The following is a 14,145-nucleotide window of genomic DNA, read 5'->3' on the forward strand; positions in this document are numbered from 1 at the left end:
AAAACCATAGGTAAAAATAAAAAGGGAATTGCTATTTCTTACATTAGTTAAATAGTTTAACATACTCAACTGCTTCTGCCATATATCTTACATTCACTTATACTAACCGTATTCATAGATTCTTTTGAAGTTCAAAAACAGATTCAAAAGTTGACAACATTTTTAAAGGCCAAAAACCGGGAAAATTATCTCCAAGACACATTTTCAGAAACAAAACAAAACTCAGTTGCATTCAAGTATACTTCAAATGATTTTCTTCTACAACTTGGGTACAAGACTTGAAATTGGTCTTAAGGTATATCTAAAACCTACTTTTTCAAATAGCCTTATTTTATTAAAGTTACCCATATAGCCGTTTTATTTTCAAGGCTAGAGTATTTTTAAACCTAGCTATGTTTACAAGTTTAGACCTTATAAATACACTTTTCCCAAAAATCTTTTAATTATGGAGACATTTTCTCAAAGGACTTTTATAAGAAAAATCTATGTTCTCATTTCAAATTACATATACTATTTTTCATTCAAAGTGACAAGTTTAAATATGACATAGGGTAAGCTATACACTTTTAAGAACTAACCAAGTAGAATATAGACATTTAATTTTCTGAACCTAGTCTAAGTCCTTTGGAGCTACCTTAGGTAGATTCTAGGGGGTGCCTAAAACCTTCGCCTTAGAAGAACAAGAACCTTTACCCAAATCTCACTTGTTAGAAGACTAATAGGATGATGATCTTAACAATTAAATAGGTACCATATTATACCTTTAAATATTAGGTGGCGACTCTCTTTTAACATCAACAGGGAAACCACTAGTTGAATCTTGTTTTGACACGTGCAAAATAGGGTGCAATAACATGGCGACTCTGTTTGGGATTACACTTAGGTTCTGACCTTAGAAAACTAAGACTAGACCTAGAATTTAGGAATGTTTATATATTGTTCTAACTGTGCTTAATTTACAAATATGTGTCGACCTGCCTTACTTGTTCATTATGTACTTATCTGCTTACTTTAATGTTGTTACTAACATCCCATTATCTATTACCGCTCTATATATATTATCATCACACGCTTTCCTATCGAGTCTTGGCAGTACATTATCACACATAATGGCACGTGAGGGTTGTCTTTTACACCCCTCCGAACCTTCTTTCAAAAATTCTTTAGTTTCAGAGAATGGCTTTGTCATGTCAACTGCATAACTTGTCGCAGTATTCAATCCAACTCAAAATTAAGAAATACTCTACTCTAACAAACATAGGTCATATTGCATAAACCTTAGGTGATTCGGTCATCGACATCGACACACAATTAGTAAAGCCACTCTAATGTCAACGGGTCATTCACCCAACGACATGACTTTTGTGGAATGACAAACAAATAATGATGAGACACTAAAAATCCCGAGCAAACACTTATCAAACAATTTTTATACCCTCTTCAGAAATGAAAATCAACCATAACACCCCCGAAATCAATATGATCATGGGAGCACCGCACAAGCTAAAGAAATGGTAGAAGAATATCCACCGAGCGCATGGAGACAATCGGGACACACCTAGGAGCATTGAAAACCTTACTGAACATCTGGGCCGACAGGATACATACCGTTTGCTGATAGAATTTTAGGATCTGGCCAAAGTGGTTTTCAAGTTTGCTGACTGTGAGTTGGTGCCAACGTTGGAAGAAGTTACCGGCTTCACAGAACTGCCATTTACTAGGAGAAAGCCGATACTAACAGTCACCATGCCCTGCTACAGGTTTCTCGATGCTTTGGGTTTGGTGGGTAGTCAGAGCTTAAACTACATTAAAGATGGATGGGTAATCCTCGACCCATTGTTCAACGGGTTTGGACATTGAGAGAGCTACGAATTGTATGTAGGAGAATTTCAGTGTGATCAAGATACCTGGGAAAGTCTCCACCCCATAACCTTCTCTTTGGCACTGCTAGGATTGTTGGTTTTCCCACAAAGGAGAGGATGGATCAATATCAACTTACCGCATGTATTCTTGGGAACATTCCAGGGTAACCTCCAAGCCACCTTGGTGCCTATTGTGTTAGCATAAATTCTCAGAGCATTGTCTGCATGTTCACGGGGGTAGGATTTCTCCAAGGGCTGCAACTTGTTACTCCAAATATGGGCCACAGAGCACTTCATTCAATGAGAGGCCATAGTTGATTACTTAGTAGGCATTAGAAATAAGATTTGAAGTCATAGTGAGAGAATGAGGCATTCAGTCCCCCCGTACGGACATGGAGAATGGAGAGAGATGCTGACCAACCTGAGCAGAGAATAGAAAAATTGGAAGTTGTCGTGGCTAAGTGGAAGGGAAATTCTGAGGACTCCCGAGAAGTATTTCATCCAGTCGGTATGACTCAAGGGCATTCAACCATATGCACCTTTGCTAGTTCTCAAACAATTTGGTTTGATTCAGGATGTACCTCTCGAGACGAGGATGACCCTGTATGAAGATAAGTACAATGGGCAGATCCTGATACCAAGGATAATGAGACTTCAGCTAATTATGATGCCCATAGGTCAGAATTCGTGGTGCACTCTAGAATACTATGTTTGGATCAATTAAGAGGATGACTTGGCCCGACCAAACAGGGAAGGAATAGCTTGGCTGGAAGATGCAGTGGCAGCATTACAAATCTATCATGAGATTCTGCCTCACTACCTTGTGACTACCTTCATGTATCGTCAAGTGGTCCCAAGATCAATTGATCATATACTGCCACCTCTCGAGGATGATGACTGAGTAGTCGAGTGTATAAAAATTGAGTTTGAGACAAAACTAGAAGAAGACCCATAGGAAGAGCGCGAGATCAATGATGATGAAGAAGAATTTAAAGAAGACCCGGAAGAGGAACCCGGAGAGGAAGAAGACATGGGAAATGATTTCGGGGATGGCTGTTAGAAGCTGGTTGATTTCACCCCTTTTTCCCACCTTGTATCTTTTATCCTGAACCCTTCCATTTCCCTAAGGGAAAGTCTCTTGAGCCATTGTAATCTTATGAATGTTGAAAATAATGCTGTAACATTTTCTCCCCCTGTTACAATCAAAATATTATAAATGAAAACCAAAAGTTTGCTTCGGATCTGAATAGGTCAAATCTAATTGTTTGTCAAATATTCACGACTTGGCCCTACCTCCGGCAAAGAGAGGTCCATCGCTCTGTTTGTCCATATTTGTGCAAACATTGAAACTGACTTCTGTTCTTTTTTCTTTTTCTTTTCTTTTCTTGCATTAGTTTATTGTCATTCCCCAAATGAAGGGGTTGGTTTGTTTCCCCAAAAACTAGCGGAACCACCATACAACTTGAGATTGAAAGGGAAGATGTATGTTACATATAACCCAACCAAACACGGTCTAGAATGGCACAAGAGATGGACTCATTGAGAGAGGAAGTACAACACATTCAAGAATTGGTGCATATGGTCATGACGACACTCCCACAACCACCCCGTTTTCCTTCACTAGATTCAATCCCCAACCACTTTCCTTCAACTACCCGCCAAGCAAAAAATACCCTGGCTTCAGTCACTATAACCCATATTATAACCCCAATAACAACTGCAAACCCACCAAATCTTCCCATACACACCCCTAAAATATCAAATAATGTTTATACACCGCAAAATACACCAGTCGCTACCAATACATTTCATACGCCTCCTCGTGATGGCGTCACCTTCACCAACAAACAAAACGAGCACATACTTGGGGCACATACCACTGTACATGAGCGATATGTTCCACCCGTATATGCCATTTTAGAACCCACCATTAAAGCGACTGTCACTATTAGGTTGCCTTATGAAATTGATCAGTATGCCAACATGGAGAACGAAGCTAAGAGTCGGTATCTGAATAGCTGTGAGCATTGAGGAAATAAATGAAGAACCTTCAGGTCGCTCGAGGGAGAGAAAGTCTCGATTACAAAAACATGTGCATACACCCTGATGTAGACATGCCAGTGGTGTACAAACCTCCGTAATTATACATCTTAATGGGACAGTTGATCCCCATGCACACTTGAGAGCTTACTATGATAAGCTAGTTGGAGTAGGATGAAATGAGAAGTTAAGGATGAAGCTATTTATAAGAAGTTTTATAGGGGAGGCACTTACCTGGTACAGTCACCAAGATCCCAGAAACTAGATGGAATGGCAAGATATAGCAGAACACTTTATCAACCATTTTCAGTTAAACAAGGAAATTACTTGTAGAAGAAGTAGTAGATTCAGCGTGTCACAGAGGAAGCATCATTCCATGATCGAACATATTGGGTAGGAACTCTATAGTCATATTCATTCTACCACATCATAGCATAATGGTTGAAAGTCGCCAAAGGTTTAGTTTGGGTGGCCGACATAGAGATTTAGAGTTGAAGAAAGTCAACAGGTTATTCTCAAGATTTTCACCATGAAGATATTATGTGAATTGTTAACAAAGATAAAGTAGGTATAGCGCACATTGGGCCTTATGGAATCTTTAGGAAAATAGGCTGAGTTATGCGTATGATGTCCCCCATCGTTGCTCTCCATGCTCCCGGTGTTACATGTGTCTATGCCCGAGAAGGTAGTTGGGAATCGTTTGTCTATCGTTCTGGTGGATGCTATGGAAGGTCAAGTTAATGGGTATTTGGCTTATGAGAGGTACCTAATTTTCATCCTTGTTAGATAAGTCCAGAGGTTGGGATTGGCTCCGTCAAAGTGCTATGGCCAAGTCTGTGAGTCTAGGAGGTCACCTCAAAGGCCGAAAGTGTTGTGGAAAGGGAATATTCTCACTTGTTTATAGAGCCAAATGGATGTGGTTCAAAAGGTAATTTCTATGTGTTATGATTTAAATGTGTACAGTTCATGTCAAGATACCACTTCTGTTAATGTAATGCCCTTAATGTTGAGGTCGGTGTTATTAATATATATTGTGATGCCTTGTTGAGTTGTGGATGTGTTGTTAGGAGTTGTTTTGGTGGTTCTCTGGCAGGTGGCTAATCCCAATTACAGGGGAAACTCTGCTGAAAGTTTTGAAAATTTTGGGAATTAGTCAAATTAGGGGCTTATGATGTGTTAAAAGAGAAATGAATTATGTTGAGTGTTCAGGGCGGACTCTACTCCTCATTCGAGGATGAATGATTGAATTTTGAAGGTCGTTTTGCGGTCCATTCTGCGATCGTATATCCATATCGCGGTCTGCATTTTCCATCACATATTTGGCTTGAAGAATTTTGTTAGATAATTCTACGGTCCATTCTGCGGCCGCATAATTGGTCTGCGGACCGGTCCAGACCAGCCCAGTTCTTAGCATCATTTTTGGGGCCCATTTTACGGGCCGCATATCTATTATGCGGTCCATTATGTGACCGCAGACCTGAGTTCGGAGGGTCCATTTTCTATTTTTATAACCTGACCCCATTTTAATAAATAGCCTTAGGGCTTAGTTTGAAGCGGATGTCTGATGATTTTATAGAGAGGTAATAGTATTTTAGAGAGAGAAGGAGTAAGTCTAGCATTCTAATCATATATTCTTGCACCAATCTTCAAGAATCAAGGAAGCCAATCACTAGGTTATCATCTATCCGGGTAAGTCCTACTCCTAAGCTTTCATGCAAGAGATTATGAGTTCAAGTATATTGTGGGGGTTGGAAATAGGCCATGCATGTGACAATAGGTTGTAGTATGTGGGATTAATGAACCATATTTGTTAGTTCTTGTTGAAGTTAATTGAGGGAGGAAGGGATTACCATTGTAGAGCTTTATAGTCTATTTTGCATACTAGGTGTTTGACAAAATTCCAAAGAGAGTTACACCATGAGAACCCTTCTAATTATTATCCGATTTTTGCTATCTTCCTATAGATTGTTATTGCTAGAAGTGTTAGGACATCGTAGTAACTTAAGGAAAGCTCAAACAAGGTATGTTGGCTAAACTATTCTCTTAGAATTGAATTCCATGATGTTCCCGTAAGTTTTAAGTATGGTTGGCTCAAGTTCCTTATTCCCATGTTCCGAGTTGTTCCCAATAAATTCAATTGTCCCGAGTAAGCAAGTGTCGAGAATTATATATTCAAAATGTGTTCCGAATGTTCCTATCACCTTATGTTATACCTCGGGAAAGTGTTCAAGAATGATATGTGTATTAAAATGTTATGGCTTTGAGCCGTGTTTCAAATGAAAGTCCATTATGCTTAACTTGGAAAGAATACTCCATGCGTCTAAAACTCCAATTGCTTATATGTGTACCTAAAGTCTTGATTTGAAATGCCTTGTTGTTGATAATCTATACGGATGCTTGAAAGTGAAAGAAGTGGGTTAGAGATATAAAGTGTGGCAAACGTGCCAAGAATGAAAATTATAGTCAATGGCGCCGAGGAAATGAAATAATGTGAGAAAGGTTCTGAAATAAGCCTTGATTCAACTGTTCCAAACCGATTTCGAAAATAGATTTGCCTAAAAGCTTATGTGCCCAAGTCCCCAATTGTGGCTGTTTTAACTAATGCTATGCTTTATAAGTATTTCCAATGTGTTTTGGGCTCTTATATCTTCATAAGTTTAAATTGTGTATTGCCCTTTTTGGGGAAAAGTATTTCAAGAACAAATAATGTGTTACACGTTTATGATTTTAACTTGTGCTTTGATTGCCAATCATTTTACTCCATTTCTTGGAAAGAAATCCATTGTGTTTAAAGTCTTCATTACTAATAAACCTAAGGTTGTGATTTTCGGAATATTCTATTTGTTGATATTTATGATGATGATCCATGAAAGTAAAGAAAGGAAAGTGTGAAACGTGAAATACGGCCACCGTGCCATGAACGAAGAATCATAAGTATGGCCAAGAGAGGCAAGGAAATAACGATGTTGTGAATGGTTGAGAGTACTAACGATGCTATATATATATAGGGTGAAAGGTTAAGAGGTGAATATAAAAATAGATTTATACCTTTGTTTCCCTTGTGTGCAAAACAAAAAAAAAATGTTTTTGGGAGTACCATTAGCAAACCCTTGCCCACACCCAATCCTACACGTGCCGGTGTAGGGGTGGATTGTGATTATTCCCCTTATTTGGGATGAGATTGAAATATTTGTGTGATTTTGATTATTCCTTTAATTGGGATGAGATTGATATTAGCTGTGAATTGGAAAGTCAACCCATACGGCATACATATATGGGAAGGCGGTCTAGCCGATCAGGTGGAGATCGGACGCCATATTGCGCGCATGGTGGTACTACTCTTGGTAACACCTTTTTTCGAATCACATGTCGAACCACATTGTTCGTGGGGAGATGGCCTAGCCGATCGGGCGTGATAAGACTCCATGCTAAAAACACAGTGGTATATGGGTGCTAATGATCTCCCAACCAAAAATATATATATATTATTTTCGTATTTTGAAAAATCGTTATGTTTTAACTCGGCATTTGGATATTGTTGATAGTGACTTGTTGTTTCTATTATTTTCCCTTTCTTATATTGGCATTCTATTTTGATAGAGGACATGTAGCTTTACATACTAGTACTATTCCATTTGTACTAACGTCCATTTTGCTCTGGGCGCTGCATCTTCAATGGATGGTGGTGGTTCGTCAACGGGCGGTTTTGATCCTCCTTAGCAGTTAATCTCTATTCAGCAGATTTTGGTGAGCCCTACTCTATTCCGGGCTTCATGTCATTTGATGTTGTACTTTATTTTTTGAGGTATAGCCAGGGCCTTGTCGTCGGCACTTCCATACTACTCTTCTGTTATACTTAGAGGCTCCGTAGATAGGTTTTGGGTGGTGTTTGATGTTTGGAATTAAACTAGTAAGTGTTGGTATTTGGGCAAACATGTTTTTCATCATATCTATAAACTTGTAATAATTTGAAAATCATAAATAAATATCCTTTATTAATGTAAAAGGAATGTGAAACACTTAAGTGGAGTAAGCGTGTCGAGCAACACTACCAGTGAGGCACTAGGAATGATCATCGGGAAGATGGTCGAGGCGAACATGATTACCTTTCTAACAGATGAAATTCCCATAGAGGGTGTGGGTCACAACAGTGCTTTACACATTACCGTCAAATGTGGAGATAATGTGGTGTCCCAAGTACTTCTTGATGGAGGATCTAGAGTCAATGTTTGCCCGATCTCTACCCTACAAGAGCTGGGTATTTATCTGAGAGAAGTGAAAGAAAGCCATGTGAGAGTAAGAGCTTTCGACGGGTTGCAGAAAGACGTCATTGGAGAAATATATTTAGCCCTACAAATCAGACCAATTGAGTTCCTAATACTGTTCCAAGTAATGGACATTTCATTATCCTACAATATGTTGTTGGGAAGACCTTGGATACATATGGCAGGGGCAGTCCTATCCACCCTCCATCAGTGCACGAAGTTCGAATTGGGGTGTCAAGAGATTGTAGTTCACGATGAATGGAGTCAGTTAGCTTATCTAGAACATGCAGTTCCATTCATATAAGGATTGGACGGTGTCACTTTTCATGCGGTCGAGATCATGTAGACCACAAAAATAGAAGAGACTGAGCAGAATCTTGGGATACAGTCACCAGACAGATCAAAGATAGATATGAGAGATGGGTACCGACCATGAAACGAGTTGAAAGCCCGATCAGATGGGATAACAGAGCCAATTGAGCCAAGGGGACAGAAAGGTAGAGCCGGTTTAGGGTATCAGCCTCCAATTGGAAAGACTTACACCAGTGGCTTCAGTAAGAAAGCTTTTGTGCCAGAACATGTTCCGGGTCCGGGTTAGAGCTCAACACTAGAGGATGACATTATCGATGGAATGGCAAGGCAGTTCGTGAACATGATTAAGGAATGTTGTGACAAAGTTGATAACAAGACATAGACCATTTGGAATGTTGAACCAAGAGTGGACTTGCAGAATTGGACCGCCAACCGTTCTTTGGTTCGCCGGGAGTCTTGGTAGTATGGAATTGTAAACCTTTTTTAAAAAGATGCATGATCAATTAAGGCTTGAACCGTGCCTGTACTCTTTTGTTAATCGCCTCCTTGAATGCTTAGACGTTCCTTTTTGATGAAATTAAAAGAATTGCTTTCTTAAAAATTATTGCAAAATTATTTATCGCTTCATTTATACTTAGTTTTTCTTTTCAATAATACAATCGATGAAAACCTGCATCCTGTGAATATGACATGTAACGAAACCCCCGATCAAAGTGATCCAGATTCTGAGGAATACGACAAAAGCATGATGCTAGATAATATCCTGTAAGATATCAAACAGTTGGAAAGTTAGAAAAAGCCTAACCTTGAAGAGACAGAAGTAATCAACCTAGGAAGCTAAGAAGACGTGAAAGAAACTCGAATCAGCATCCATTTAGAAGCAGAGCAAAAACAAATTGGTCGAGCTCCTTCAATAGTACATCGACGTATTCTCATGGTTGTATGATGACATGCCCTGATTAAGCACCGACATCGTTTTGCATCGATTGCCTACTAATCCTACCATCCCTCTATTCAAACAAAAGCCCAGAAAGTTAAAGACGGATTTGAGTTTGAGGATAAAGGAAGAAGTAACCAAGCAGATAGAGGCAAACGTGGTAAGAGTCACCAATTATCCCACATGGTTTGCAAATATCGCACCGGTTCCAAAGAAAGATGGGAAGATCAGGATATGTGTGGATCATCGAGACCTTAACAAGGCCAGTCCAAAGGACGATTTCCCTTTACCGAACATTCACATCCTCATCGACAATTTTGCGAAGCACGAGCTACAGTCATTCGTGGATTGTTTTGCCTGTCACCATTAGATCCTGATGCATGAAGAAGATGCAAAGAAGATAACGTTCACTATGCCTTGGGGAGTTTCTTTCTGCAGAGTCATGACATTCGTCCTCAAGATTGTTGGTGCTACTTACATGAGGGCCACGATGACCCTCTTTAACGACATGAACCACAAAGAAATTGAGGTATATGTGGACGACATTATCATCAAATCTCGAAAGAGTGCAGAACATTCGGATGACCTGGAGAAGTTTTTTGAACGATTGCAGAGGTACAGTTTGAAGTTGAATCCTGCAAAATGTGCATTCGGAGTCCCTTCCGAGAAACTATTGGGTTTCATCATAAGTAGGAAAGGGATAGAATTGGAGCCTTCAATAATCAAAGCCATTCAGGACTTACCGCCGCCCAAGAGTAAGAAGGATGTGATTAGTTTCCTTGGCAGATTAAATTTCATCAGCCGATTCATATTCCAGGCTTTGGTAATTTGCAAGCCCATCTTCAAGCTACTAAAAAGGATGCTGCTATGAAATGGACAGAAGAGTGTCAGAAAGCTTTCAACAAGATCAAGGAGTACTTGTCAAACCCGCCAGTGTTTGTTCGCACCGATCCTCGAAAGCCACTATTATTATATTTGTCATTTTTGGACAATGCATTTGGACGCGTGTTGGGACAACATGATGAGACCGAGAGGAAAGAGCATGCTATCTACTACTTGAGCAAGAAGTTTACATCATGTGAAGCTAAATACACTTTGATAAAGAGGTTTTGTTGCGCCTTGACTTGGATTGCCAAAAAGTTAAGGCACTACATGTAGGAATACACCACATATCTAATATCCTGGCTCGATCTACTCATGTATATATTTCAGAAGTCGATGCCTACAGGAAAACTTGCAAAATGGCATATCCTTCTCTGAGAGTTCGACATTGTGTACGTAACCTAGAAGGCCATCAAAGGACAAGCCTTAGCCGACCACCTTGCAGAGAATTCGGTGGACAAGGATTTTGAGCCACTCACTACATACTTTTCGGAAGAAGAAGTGTTGTTCACTGGAGAAGGCATCGCAGAGTCATACCCGGGATGGATAATGTTCTTCGACGGAGCAGCAAATTTCAAAGGAGTAGGAATTGGGGCGGTCTTAATTACAGAATCAGGACAGCATTACCCAGCATCAGCAAAGATAAGGTTCCCCTGCACCAATAATATGGCCGAGAATGAAACATGCATCCTTGGGATTAGGATGGCAATAGACATGAACATCAAGGAGCTTCTAGTCATAGGAGATTATTACATGTTGATACATCAAGTTCAAGGAGAATGGACTACCAAGGACATCAAGATCCTTCTGTACCTGCATTGCATAAAGGAGATGTTCAAGAAGTTCATCAAGATCGATTTCAAACGCATTCTCAAGATCTAGAATGAGTTTGCCAGACGCCCTCGCAACCTTGTTATCCTTGATCCAACATCCAGATAAGAACTAAATTGATGCTATTGAGATAGAGGTTCGGGATCAGCATGCATACTGTTTCCATGTAAATGAGGAGCCATATAGTAAACCATGGTACTACGACATCAAAAGGTTCCTTGAAACAAGAGAGTACCCAGAGAATGCCACCAATGGTCAGAAGCGAGCACTCAGATGGATAGCAAATCACTTTTTCCTTAACGGGGAAGTCCTGTATAGGAGGACTTCGGACATGGGTCTGTTAAGATGTGTAAATGTTGCCGAAGCAACCAGATTGCTAGAAGAAATACATGCAGGGACATGCAGACCTCACATGAATGGCTTGGAGAGTGATAGCATCCGCTATGTGCAGAAGTGTCACCAGTGCCAGATCTATGGGGATTTCATTCTGGTTCCACCTAATGAGTTCAATGTAATGGGTTCACCTTGGTCGTTTGCCGCTTGGGGCATGGATATAATCGGACCCATAGAGCCCGCTGCATCAAATAGACACTATTTTATCTTGGTAGCCATTGATTACTTCAACAAATGGGTCGAAACTTCTACATAAAAAGTCATCACGAAGAAGGTAATGGCATATTTCATCCATAACAACATCGTCTGCAAATTTTGGATACCTGAGTCAATCATCACTGACAATGCAGCCAATCTCAACAGTGATCTCATGAGGGAGATTTGTGAGAATTTCATAATCATCCACCGTAACTCTGTAGCCTACAGATTGCAAATGAATGGAGCAGTTGAAGAAGCTAACAAAAACATCAAAAGCATCTTGCGAAAGATAGTGAATATTCATAGGCAATGAAATGAGAGGTTATCCTTCACCTTGTTAGGATATCGGACCACCATGAGAAAGTCCACTGGGGCAATTCCATACATGTTGGTATATGGCACCCAAGCTATGATACCTACAGAGGTTGAGATACCATCTTTGAGAGTCATTCAGGAAGCCAAGTTGGATGACGCAGAATAGATACGGGTCAGGTAGGAGCAACTCATGCTCATTGATTAGAAGAGAATGGACGCAGTGTGCCATGGTCAGCTGTATCAAAATAGGTTGGCCAGTATATTCAACATGAGGGTGAAACCTTGTCAATTTACACCAGGTCAGTTGGTCTTGAAAATTATATTCCCTCATCAAGAAGAAGCCAAATGAAGTTATGCGCCAAATTGGCTAAGTCCTTGCATGGTCCATCGAGTGTTGTCATGAGGAGATCTGATCTTGGCATAGATGGACGGAAGAGTCAGTGCGAAGCCTATCAAGTCAGATGCAATCAAGAGATACTACATTTGAAGGCAGTAGAGTTAGGTTTTGGATTGTAACAGAACTATGCCTGACATGACTTCCCATGGTGGGATACGTAGGCAACCCAAGTAGGGTCCGGTCTCTCTCCGCCTCTTCTTTTGTAATAGCAAATCCAAATATCATTTTGTATGTATTCAAAACTACGCCATGACTTGAATTCCTTTGGAAGGAATACGTAGGCAATCCTCATCGGATTCAGTCATATATTGTAGTTGATATATGTTCTGGCCTGATTCCATTTGGATATGTAGGCAGTATGAGTCAGACTCGGACACTTCATTTTGAAACTCATCATTTTGCATCTATTGTAATTAAACTATGTTTTGACCTGATTCCATTTGGATACGTGGGCTTCCTAAGTCACGCTCAGTCATCATCATAATTTCTTTATCGTTACCTATGAACTACATTCAGACCTGATTCCATTTCAGATATGTAGGCAACCAGAAAGGGTTCGGTCATAACCCTAGGAAAACCTTCGTAATGCATTCGTTTAGATTAGGACGCAATCGCGATACCAAGAAGCTACGTCATCAGAGGCATCCCCAAGAATCGACATCGACATCGACAAGACAAAGTCTTCCAAAATAGCATTCGCGTCTGAGGGAATTTCGAAACATGTCATAATCCGGAACAATGGCATTTGCCATAAAATGGTCAATCTTCAAAACTGTTTTTCTAAAAAAAACTATCATTCCACCTACCGAACATCATGGCTTAACCTTACCATGTCTGGGGAAAATCAATAACTACGGTCAACAAAAACCAATATCCCCCCTCCCTACTAAGGATTTTTCTTTGAATGTAGGACCAAAGGGATACAAGGAAATGCTAGGGCACGCTGGGGCAATGATGGATCCTCTACTCTCTCATAACTACCATCTCTCTTCCATTATTTACATTTTTTCTCCTTTAGTTGAAGACTAACTTTCAAATCCTTTGCAGGTATTCCGAAACCAGTCTATCGATACGATCGGGGCATATTGTAAATAAAAAACTGTCTGCTCAACCAAGCGGAGCATTTTGTATATAGTAAGTCTTTGGCCCCACCAACTGGAGCCATGTAAATAGCAAACCGTTAGCTCAATCAGTCATAGCGTCCTGTACAAATCAGGCCATCATCTTTTCCAATCAAAGCCTTGTTTATAGCAAATTGTTCGCTTCGCAAACGAGAGCATTCCTTATCGCCACTCCGTCATATCGGAGATTACAAGTAGATAGTTGCAAACCCCATCACCAACATTCTGCCGATTGACAGCCACGATTAGTTTGCAGCCAAGAGTATCTCTTAGTCATGCTCCTTATTCCTTTATTTGATCTTGAATGTTTTGATGTTTTGTTCATGCAGCTTGCAGATACTTTAAATTTCTAGTCAAACTCTCGTCACGATGAGATATTTTACATTTCAATATAACTACTCCCAGCACACAGAGATACATTCTACATTACAAGTCAACTACTCCTATCACGCGGTGATACTCCCAACATGAGGAGGATTAATGCTCTGATAGCTACGAAATGGTACACAGTCCGACTAACAATCGAGTCAAATTCAATTATACCGTCGTCCCAATCCCAAATAATGACTAGCTTTGTAACGACCCGACATGC

The sequence above is a fragment of the Nicotiana tomentosiformis genome, chromosome 5 (genome assembly GCF_000390325.3).
Source record: "Nicotiana tomentosiformis chromosome 5, ASM39032v3, whole genome shotgun sequence".
Classification (NCBI taxonomy): Eukaryota; Viridiplantae; Streptophyta; class Magnoliopsida; order Solanales; family Solanaceae; genus Nicotiana; species Nicotiana tomentosiformis.